The following is an 11,595-nucleotide window of genomic DNA, read 5'->3' on the forward strand; positions in this document are numbered from 1 at the left end:
CCTGGGTCTTGGGCGGGGGCCTCGGAGCCCAGCCCCTGGGTCTGGGACCCGTGGGCCGGGAGCCGTAAGCCCCTCCACAGCCTTTGCGCGCTGCGGCAGCCACGATGCCGCTGTCCTGCAGGCGTGCCTGGGTACCGGCCGTGCCTCTGCGCGGGCTGTCCTCCTTCGCTGGTTCTTCTCTCCACCCCCCAGTGCCAGAGTCCCCTGGGAGCTGGGCGGGCGGAAAGCAGGTGCCACTCGGATCACGCCGTAATTAAGGGCTTAATCCGCCTCCCTCCATACCCCCACGTCCACCAGAACGGCCACTAGCAGGGCAGCGCGCAAGTAAGAATCCCCGCCCACACCCCTCTCATCAAATGTTGCTCTGAACCTGGTGGGAGAGTTTTCCTCTCTCAGAGCACCCAAGACGCAGACTGAGCCTCTGTCAGACTCTGTCCCTCGTTCTAAAATCGCAGCAGGAATGATTTCCTTTCTTGGACTTCAGGAAAACTGAGGCACTGGAAGAGCTCAAATGTCCCAGCTTCCTTCCAAACTCTGAGGCTTGGAGACTTGAGCGCAGGACGCTTAGATACTTGGGAGTGGGGGGGGGGGGAGGAAGAAGAGAATTCTACCGCTGGATCACCTCCCGCCCCACGTCCCACCCGTGCGCCCCTGATTACCCCTAACCCCATGGTTTGTCACTAGAAGCCTACAGGATACAGTGGCCCAACTTGACCTGGAGTCCTGCTCCAGACGCCCCAGTCAGAAATTCCTGCCGGATGCTCAGAACTGAGTAAAACTGGAGACATGTTTCAAGAAGTTGTTTTACAGTTTTTGAAAAGACCAAAAGTCTAGAACAAAGGAAGCAAAGTGCCGGGTGAATGCCAAATTGTGCGGAAATTGCTGGACCGGGATAACAGCTGGTTGTCTTCTGGGTTGAGGTGGGGTAGGGTGTGCAACAGGAAAACCAAAGCCCCAGTTGTGTCTGGTCTAGGGTTATTTTAACCTTGGAGATGTCACAGTCAACCATCTTTGCTTTTGCCCCTCTCCTGCACGCACTTTTTCTAGACTGGAAATGGTGTTGAATGTGGAGCAAGAGATCCTGGGTTTCCCATCTTGTGTTAGGTTCTGCAGACAAGTAAGTGGGGGGAGGGGGTGGATTGCTCTTAGGCTGCTTCTGATCAGTAAGGGGACTGAGGCCTGCACAGGAACACAGCTCAGAGAGCTATAGGCTACTCCGTCCCAGGGTGGAAGGCGAAGCTGTGGCGGATTCCAAACCGAAAGCAAGTCAATGAGCAGAGAAGTTCCGCCAGCAAGTTTGTCCCTTCATTCCACTCTCTTACTAATGGAACTTAGACTCTGAGGCATTTAGTGCTTCGGAGTCCCCTGCCCAGGACCTCAAAGGGGATGAACTAAACGGTGGGGATTGACGGGATTCAATAGTCCGACGGGATTTTAGACAGAGCCCTGGGAGCTGATTTGACAGTGTGTCATCGGTGGGTGCCGAACTGGGTCCCTGGTGCATTCACTGAAGACAAAGTCTGGGCAGATCTTGAGGATGGGGTAGGTTAGGGAACTAAAGAGATAGAAGTTTTTTACATCAGACCCCTGTCGCCGGGGCTTGCTGCAGGGCTAGACCACGTTCAGCATGAGAGGTAAGGGTGTGTGTCAGTCAGAAGACATCACCATTGTAGACCAACCCCTTCTCGGTTAAGGATGAATCAGACTATTTAATTTGGTCTGATTCTCAGGTTCAGGATTCTAGGGACCTTTCGTTTGGCCTTCTGCTGGCCGGTTTTGCGGGTTCCATCACATTAAAAGCTCAAGAAAGGCAGAAATTTGACTCTGTGACACCAGGTCCTGCTTTGGAGCTGGGAAGGCTGGAAACACCCTAGCCTTGCAGATTTTGCCCTATCCTAATCCTTTGATTTGCTCGAGGCCAGCCTCTGGGCAAACACACTCCCCTCCGGCGTCTAGGGGCTTGTCACCCTGTTAGCGGATTTGTTTCCGGAGACCGCACAGTTAATTGGCCCTTTATGTGGGGATCAGGGTGTATTTGCTCTGGGTTCCCTAAGCGGAGACAGCAGCGCAGGCCTGTGGGCACCGCTGCTTCCTAATCCCTGTCATCTGGGTTTAGATGCTGAACAAACGGAGAAAAGCCATCTTTCTAGGACTCTTGGCCCCTATCTGGTCCATCTTGTGAATCCCCACATCCTTTTTTTTTTTTTTTTTTAAAAACTAACTTCTAAAAAAGCCTCCCTACTTTCCTGATTGTCTCCACTCTTTCCTTCGCTGTGTTTGTTGAATCTCTAGAACATTACTTCTTCTCAGAAAACCAGCCTGATCTGAAGACAAGAGAGGATAAGGACTCAAGGGACCCAGCTAGCAGATTAAGGAATGCCATCTATACCCAAGTTCCTTCCATCTCCTTTCTCCACCTCCCCACCCACCAGGGCCCCCAGAGATCCTCCACTGGCAGAGGAGAGAAACAGAGTAAGAAGAGATGACCCAATGAAGGTCACACGTCCATAAATTCTGCAGCCTTCCCCCACTTTCCCTGACTCATTACTCTGGTCCCAGGGCAGGCAGGAAACAAGCCCCTCACCTCTTCACGGTCTATGAGTTGTTTCCAAAGGCAACTGTGCAAAGAACATGATTCCTGCTTACCTCCTCAAGCCAGACTTCAACCAGAAACATCACAACTCTGGCTTTTGTCTTTTGCTTAGCTGGGATGGGCAGCAATACCTCCACCCCCATTTTTTAATCTGAGGAGCCCCACAAGCACAGAAAACACTGCCTGTGTATTGCCCTTGGAGGGGTTCACTTGTGCCTTTGACTTATAAACTTCCATCTTGGGCTGAAGGAGCCAGAGCTCAGTTCCAGGCAACTCCATTTCCTCTGTTTGTTTGTTTTGGTTTGTGCATGCCGTTGTTTGTTGGTTGAGATGGTCTCATGTAACCCAGAGTTGCCTCACACAACATCCCAAGTTATGGGTTTACAGGTATGGGCCACATCCAGCTGAGGACTTCTTTATATTACCCCCAGGAACTTCCTTTTGCCAATAGTATGTAGAGTTGAACTTTAGAGAGAAGAAGGTTTTAAAGAGGAATTGGCAAAGAAGGAAAGTGACAAGGGACATGGGAGTTGGAGGGCTTGAGTCCGTATCAGAACCCAATAGAGTTCTGATCTGAAAGAGAAAGACATGTTCACAGGTGGAGCTGCAGAAGAGGGCATGGGGCAGGGGTGATGAGGCAGACATCTTTCTCTGGGTTTCACTTTAGGACTGCATAAGGAAGAAAGTGATACAGGAATCTGACATGAATGGTGTTTGGGGAATCAAGTGACTCTAAAGGGACTCCCCACCTGTGTGTGTGTGTGTGTGTGTGTGTGTGTGTGTGTGTGTGTGTGTGTGAGGGGAGGATCTGAATTGGATAAGAGAATAGTACCCCAGGCTAACAGTTGTTGGCCTAATGCCAGCACAAAGGCTAGAGAATGTGGCTGGGAATTTTCAGTGACCAAGCTGGGGGCCATATGGGAAGGCTTCTTGGTGGTCCAACACCCATCTGCCAGCTGGTAGTGGATGAAGCTGCTGGCATGTGATTGCCCCAGAGGGTAGTCTGAAGACAGCCCCTGCAATCTCACACTGATTATTACCTCTGCCTCGTCTTGATAGATAGAGACACACAGACACACACACAGACACACACACACACACACACACACACACACACAGAGAGAGAGAGAGAGAGAGAGAGAGAGAGAGAGAGAGAGAGATGGGGGGAGAACTCTTGTCTGTTTATATACCCCTAGAGCTTACTGTCTCTCATCATCTTCCCTGCCTGGATCTCTTCCCAGGGCATCGATACCCATTGAACATATGTGTGGGTGTAGGTGTTTGTGTGGGAGGGGGAAGGGACACACGGACCTAACATCTGCCCCACCCCCACTGAGCTATGCCAAGAATAGCCCAACGGGGTTGCTAACTTCAGAATGATGATTCCCAGGGCCAATGACCCAGCCAGCAGGGGTTAGAGAGGTGACAGGAGGGGGATCAGAGAGCAAAGAGCAGCACCCAGCTGGCAGGCAGACAGCAGGAGCTTCCTCTGGCAGGAGTCAAAGTTCCTTGGCTGAGACCCTGTGGTTGCTGAGATAATAAGCCAGAGGCCCCTGCCCAAGAGTATCCCTTTCCCTACAGGGTTCCAGTGGAAAGCCCTGCAGGGGCACACTTTGCCATACACCCAACCAAGCCCAGAAATCTGGAGGCACCTGGGTGGACGTGTACACATCTCATTGCAGATATATCAAAGGCTGAGAAAAGTGGAGCTGTTTGCTCCACATTGTTAGCCCTTCTTTTGAAGTTTTAAAAAATGCATCTAAGCACATATATTATTATCCTTTGGGAACCTGAGTACCATCCTATTATGCTAACAGTGCACAGCTGTTCCAAGCACTTACAATCAGTCTCCTACTTAGTCATATCTGTTTTATTTGTGGATTTTGTTTTGTAGACAGTGCTACAAATAAGTTTCGTGCACATACACATATGACTTTGCATATTAGTATATCTGAAGGATACATTTTTATTATTCTGTAATTTTGTTTGTTTTAGATTTTGGTGTTGTTGGTCAGAGGTAGACATTGTTTGTTTGTTTGTTTTTTCAAGGCAGGGTCTCACCAAGTAACTCTAGCCAGAAAGTGCTTTGTAGAACAGTCTGGCCTTCATTGAACTTATATAGCTCTTCCTGTTTCTGCCTCCCAAATGCTGAAATTGAAGGTACATGCAACTGTGCCCAACTGGTTTGAATTTTTGATACAAGCTCTTGCTATGTAGGTCAGTCTAGATTAAATCTTCCTGCTCAGACTCCAGGTGCTGGGATTGCAGCAAACACCACCAGGCCCAGTTGTTCGTTTGATGGAAGGTTTTGTTGTATAGCACAGATTGATTTCAAACCCCTGCTCTTTTTGCTGGAATTGGAAGTCTCTACTACCATACCCCAGTAGAATAAATGATTTATTTATTTATTATTTAGGTTTCTTAGACATATGTACTACAGACTGAACTGGCTACGTAGCCTAGGATAGCCTTTTTTTCATTCATTCATTCATTCATTCATTCATTCATTCAAGGATTGTTTTTTCATTTTATTATTGTTGTTTTAATATGTATGGGTATTTTACCTATATGTGTATCTGTGCACCATGTGTATGCAGTGCCAGAAGAGGGGCATCAGATACTCTAGAACTGGAGTTACAGATGGTTGTGAGCTATCATGTAGGTATTGAAAATTGAACCCTGACCTTCTGGAAGAGCAGCTTGTGTTCTTAATTGCTAGGCTATCTCTTTAGCCCCAACTGCTGATCTTGCCTCGACTTCCCAATCATCATGGCTAGCTGCACTTAAACAAGACACTTAATTCTTGTTTTATTTTTATTTATGTGTATGTACATGTATGTGTATACATCTACATGTGTGTAGGTGGAGTTGCAGATGAGCTACCTGATGTGTGTCTGGGAAATTGAACTCCAGTCCTTTGCTAGAGTTGCAAACTCCTTAACTACTGAGACATCTCTCTAGCCCCCTTTAAAAGCATTTTTTCCTAATAAATATTTTTATTTGCGTTGGAGGATGGGGGAACCATGCAATGGGATGTTTGTGGGGGTTAGATAGCAACCAATGGGAACCGGTTATTTCCTAGCATCATGTGTGTTCCAGTGGATAAAATTCAGGTTGTCAGGTTTGGTGACAACTGACTTTACTCACTGGGCCACTTTGCTGTCTCCCCAGCTGCACCTTATCTGTGGAGGCCTGTGAGAGGGTTCAGCCATTAAAACTCTTACCACCAAGCCAGATGACCTGAGTCCAAACTGCAGAACCCACGGGGTGAACAAGAGAACCAATTTCTTCAACTTGTTCTCTGACCTCGGCATGCATGTGTGACCTCTGTTCATGAGTGTGCGTGTGAGCACATGCACACACACACACACACACACACACACATAAATAAATAAATAATAAATGTTAGCTTATATATCTGTTTTATGTGTCTGAGTGTTTTGTGTGCACATATGTGTGAGTTATTTACAGCTGTAGGCTGGCATGTAGGTACTGGGAATATAAACCAGGTCCTCCAGAAAAGCACCCATGCTCTTAACTATTGAGTCAATCTCCAGCCCAAATGCAAAACTTTTTTAAAGGATAAAAAACATTATGAGACCATGTCTTAAATAAACAGTTACTTTAAGTAAGTCTCATAAAAGCATGCAACTCTTTTCTTTTGTAATTATCTGTGCTGAATAAGCTGGCCTTGACTTCAAACTCCTCCTGCTCGTCAGCTTCTTGAGTGCTGGAGCTGCATAGTCTTGGTTCACCATACCTAGTGAGCTTACTCCTCTTCCATCTCCTCTCTCCAGACCCTCCCATGCAGTCTTTTCTGTTCATTTTCAAATTTATGGTCTTTTCTTTCATTAACTGTTGTTGCATACACACACACACACACACACACACACACACACACACACATATATATATATAGTGTTTTTAGGGATGACTGTTTTGCATTGCACAACTATTGGTATTCTCTTCCTCTGGGAAGACTATTTCTCCTGTTCTCAGCATTTCTTAGTTGCCTGTAGTTCTTTGTGTAAGGTGGAAAGACCCCCATGAACTTTCTCCCATTCACATTAGCATGTCTGCTGTTGTTTTTAATTCAGCTCATGTTTAGGAAGTTTTGTTGGTGAGACTTTATGGCTATTGCTCCTGACATTCTTAGGAAACACAATTGCACAGCAAACTCCGTGTTCCTATAGCCCTTAAAATATTTCTGCCCCATCTTCTGCAATACATCCTGAGTCTTGGGTATAGAATTGTATGTGTTGAAGACTGTCTACTGGGACTGGGTTCTACCATTCTGTATTTTTGGTTGTGGTTGTCTGTAATCATCTCTGTCTGTTACAAAGAGACGTTTCCTTGGTGAGGGGTAAGGACTACACTTGTGTGTGGGTATAAGAACAAATATTTAGAATGGAGTTAGCTATATTGGTATAGTAAAGTGGCAGTTGTAAATCTGAAACGTCACTAGCCCCGTGTAATTGACTAGGTTTCTAATATCTTGTTGAGTGGGTATTAAATCCAATTTGAGAGCTGTTGGCTTTCACCAATGTAAATGTGCCACACCCTTAGGGTTATCAAGCCTCATCAGTTTTGTTGTGGTTCATAGGCGTCCTAGTCTGGTAGAAATCTTTGTTGCTTCTCTCTTTTGGGAGCTGTTGAGGTTTGGTCAGTTGCTATGTATTGTAGTATCCCAAGGTCTAGTTGCCTCGAGATGAGTGAATTCTCACAGATACCAGCTTTTGTTGTGCAAACCTTGTTCCTTGGTCTAAAACTATTGGTTGAAAATGGATGGCTGTAGCCTGAACTGAGCAGAAGAGAGGTAGGCGGGGCTTCAGTTCTGGAGCTTGGGGTCTGAGGCGGAGAGAATGGGAGAATAGGAGGAGGAAGAAAGAAGAAGGTGCCATGGAGTAGGTGGATCTGAGTGCTTGGTCATGAGGAGCTGGCCAGCTGGAATAGGAGAGACCCAGGCATCACAAGGTGAGTCATGTCTCAGGATTACTGATAGGGAAGTGGACAAACTAGTGCAGAGGGTTGACAGCTGCCCGACTCTAGTGCAATAAGACGTATTATAGATTTCTTTTGTTTTTGTGTCTTTTATTTGGGAACTAAATGATCTAAGGTGGGGTAGAAGCCCCCAAATAGTATTTACCGTGACAGGGTGCTTACATGGCACCTTCTGGTACCATGGAAGCTACTGCTCAAAAATAAGGCTTTCAGGCCAGTTCCTGTGAGCTTCCTTTCTGGTGGAGGTGATACATGATAACAAGATAGATCAGTCAAATTAGCCAATAGGTGAGCTGCGTAGTAAGTTCAATCATGAAAAAATAATAGAATAAATATTCTTTTAGAAAACAATTCATGAATTCTTAACACATGTATAATAAGAATATACTTCTTCATGATGTTTTGATACATACACAATATGTCATGAGGGTGGTAGCCTCAAGAGTGAAATTAGAGTCCTGATGAAATGAGGCCCCCCTAGAGCTGTCTAAGCTCTTTCATTATGTGATTCTAGGAAGGAAGGCCTTACCACTTTTGCTTGAACTTCCCAGCCTCAAGAGCTGTGAGAACAGTTCAAATGGACTAAGACAAGTGAAATAAAGACCAAGACGGGCCTAAATTTAATCATGGGAATGCTAGGTTGGAGAGATGGCCCAGCGTTTAAGAGCACTGCTCTTCCAGAGGTCCTGAGTTCAATTCCCGGCAACCACATGGTGGCTCACAACCATCTATAATAAGATCTGATGCCCTCTTCTGGTGCGTCTGAAAATAGCTACAGCGATATATATATTTAAATATATATATATATATATTTTAAAAAACCATGGGAATGCCACTATTGCTCTTGTTAAGAGTAAATGTGATAGATTAGAGAAATCTTAGAGTAGATTCAAGGATACACAGAAATTAGAGTCTTTTATTGAAATTCGGTTGAGGTTGGGTGGGGAAATGAGATAATTAGATAATAAGGTAAATAATATGTATTAAGTCAAAGGAAACACTCATGTTGATATAGCCACTAAGACTGTCATTGAAAGGAGAAATTATGACACAGAGAAAAGAGTTTCAGGAGTAATATCCCCAAGCAGGAAAAGTGAAGTCTAATGGGCGAGTTCATGAGTTCACTTGGCTAGCACTTATACTTGAGATGGCCTAAAGGGTGCAAGCCTGGAACCCTGAATCCAAACCCTGGAACCCACATAAAGACAGAAGCACAGAATTGACTCAGTCAAGTTGTCTTCTTGTGGATTGATGTTAAGGTGATATATGATTGGACAATGGAGAGGTAGGCGAAGAAAAGGTAGGAAAACAGAAGAGGGGCTGAGAGAAAGGAGGGAAGTCAAGATGGAGCACAAGAAGGTTGAGCTGGATCCAGGTGGACTTAATTGGTGTTAGGTAGATATGAATATTCTTAAGGGATTCTATAGAAGAATCTATAGATTCTTATAGAAGGGCAGTTTGTATCCTTATCCATTGGATTTAATCTTATTGTGTAGATGGTTTGTGGATTGAGAATTTAATATATAAACCTACCATGAAAATCTACTAAGATTTAGAGTCATGTTTTTTCTGGGCAGTGGGGTAAAGTATCAGTGGCATCCACCTAGGACAAAAATAGGGTGGGCAGAGTGAACCACCTGGGGAAGGAATTGTGTGGAGAGGGCGGCTTGCCCACCAAGTGACAGAGTCTGTGCACTCGGCTCCACACTAGAGCAGCATCCTCGAAGTGAGACCACGGGGGTGGGGGGGCAGATAAAGAGATAAGCCAACCAATTAAATATTTACCACAACATCTTCTGACCTCTTCATGCACCCCAATGTGCACATTAATAACAATAACACATTAAAATTGCTTAAAGAAATAATAACAAGTACATTAGGCAAGAAACAGGAAGTGAAGATAGAACATAAGAATGCTTGAAATTGAGATCATGGAGTTCTTATTATTTATGACAGTCTAATAGGATATGACCACAGGTCACAGGAACACATGGCTAAGGTGGAATAGACAAGGTTGTGGGAGAACAGGAGATCAGGCAATACAAAAAAAGGTAGTGGATGGGTTGTTTGAGTTCATATTAAAGTCATGGAATGTTAGCGCTGAGGAAGGAAGCGTTGGAGAAAGTGGCAGAGATCTGGGAGCAAAGTGTACAAAAGATGAGATGTCATTGCCTTAGAGTAAGGACTGAACTGGACACAGTGACACTCGCTTTTAATCTCAGCAACCGGGAGTCAGAGGTAGGTAGACCTCTGAGTTGGAGGCCAGCCTTGTGTACAAAGCAAGTTGCAGGACATTCAGAGAGACACAAAGAAACCCTGTCTCAAAAAAAAAAAAATAATAATTAAAATAAAATAAAATTAATTAATTAAAATAAAAGGTTAGAAAACAACAACAAAAATGTAAGGGCCTCCAAGATGGAGGGCTCCTGACCATTACCATGTTTTGGGGAGGAGGAAGAGACTAACTTAGATCTAACCATAAGAAGCTTATTCCACCAAGACCAGGGATACCGGTTGTGAGATTAGCTCCCGGGCTTACCTTTAATAATCTTAAAGCTTTGTTCCTTTATATCTGCAACAGTTTTTATTATGCTTCTTCTAATGTTTATATCACTGTTGATATAAAATAAATGTTTTTTTTTTCTGAACCTTTTCTAACTTAATGTCTCCAACTCAAAACGACCATACCACTCTAGTGAGTTTCCAAGTGCTACTGTCACCTCCCATAGGTCTCCATTACCACTGGGTCAGTTTAGACTCCTGTCATTTTTCACCCAGACTACTTACTGCAAAGCCTCCTCACTCTCTACCTTCCCTCTTCTACTGAGAATCCTGCCTCCACCCCAGTACTACAGGGAGTTGTTATGCTTTTGTCCAGCTATCCCTTAGAAGGCACCTACTGAGTGCCAGTCACTGAGACACATGTCTGCCTCTGTAAAATCTGATCATGTTACCTCACGGTGGCTCCCTCCTCTGTGGGATAGATCTTCACACAGGCAGCAGACAACAGTCACCATAGTCCCAAGGCACCGTCCACCTTCCCAAACCATTGTCACTACTCTTTGCTGTCACCCCACCCCCTACCCATCTGTATCCCAACACTGACCTTCCTCTTTGTCTACGTGACAGTCTTTTCTTTTAAAGATTTATTTATTTATTATATATAAGTACACTGTAGCTGTCTTCAGACACACCAGAAGAGGACATCAGATCTCATTAAAGATGGTTGTGAGCCACCATGTGGTTGCTGGGATTTGAACTCAGGATCTCTGGAAGAACAGTGAGTGCTCTTAACCGCTGAGCCATATCTCCAGCCCTATATGACAGTCTTTATACTTAGAAAAAAATATTCTCTGTATTTATATTTCAAATCTTATCCCCTTTCCCCCCACTTTTATCCCCCCCAGTCTTTATCCTTCTGTGCCTTGGTGCTTGCTATTTTTTCCTAGAGTATTATCTGCACCCCCCCCCCATTCCACAGCTTCTAAATTCCTTCTACCTGTTGATCCAGCCTTAGTCACCTGATTAGTGCATCTTCCTGAGTCTCCCAACGTAAAGCCTTTCCCCAGATGGTGCTTTATGTTCTTATTTTTTTCTCCATGAATTCCAAGTCCTGTTTAAAGAGCAAGAGAGTTTCTTTATCTTTGTATGTATGGTGCCCGCCACACATAAAATCCATTATTAAAAAGCCTCATTTAATGGTGATATTTATTATAAACATACTGTTACTAAGTCTGTTCTGTATATGTTTGATTTTTTTACTCCGTTAACTCTAATAGCTAAAATTAGGTACAATTATTTTGCATACGCTATAGATGGGGAGAGGAACAGAGTGGTTAAGAAAGTGGCCCAGAGCTGTCTGATTAGGAAATAGAGAGTTTAGGACCCCACACAGATAGACTTAATCAGAAGGGCTTACAGTATCTCCACCACGAAAGCCCTGCATCTCCTTAGCAGAAGAAAAGCTCCCTTGCCCTACCTCCCACATGAACATATTTTGC

This window comes from Micromys minutus (genome assembly GCF_963924665.1).
Source record: "Micromys minutus genome assembly, chromosome: 16".
Taxonomy (NCBI): domain Eukaryota; kingdom Metazoa; phylum Chordata; class Mammalia; order Rodentia; family Muridae; genus Micromys; species Micromys minutus.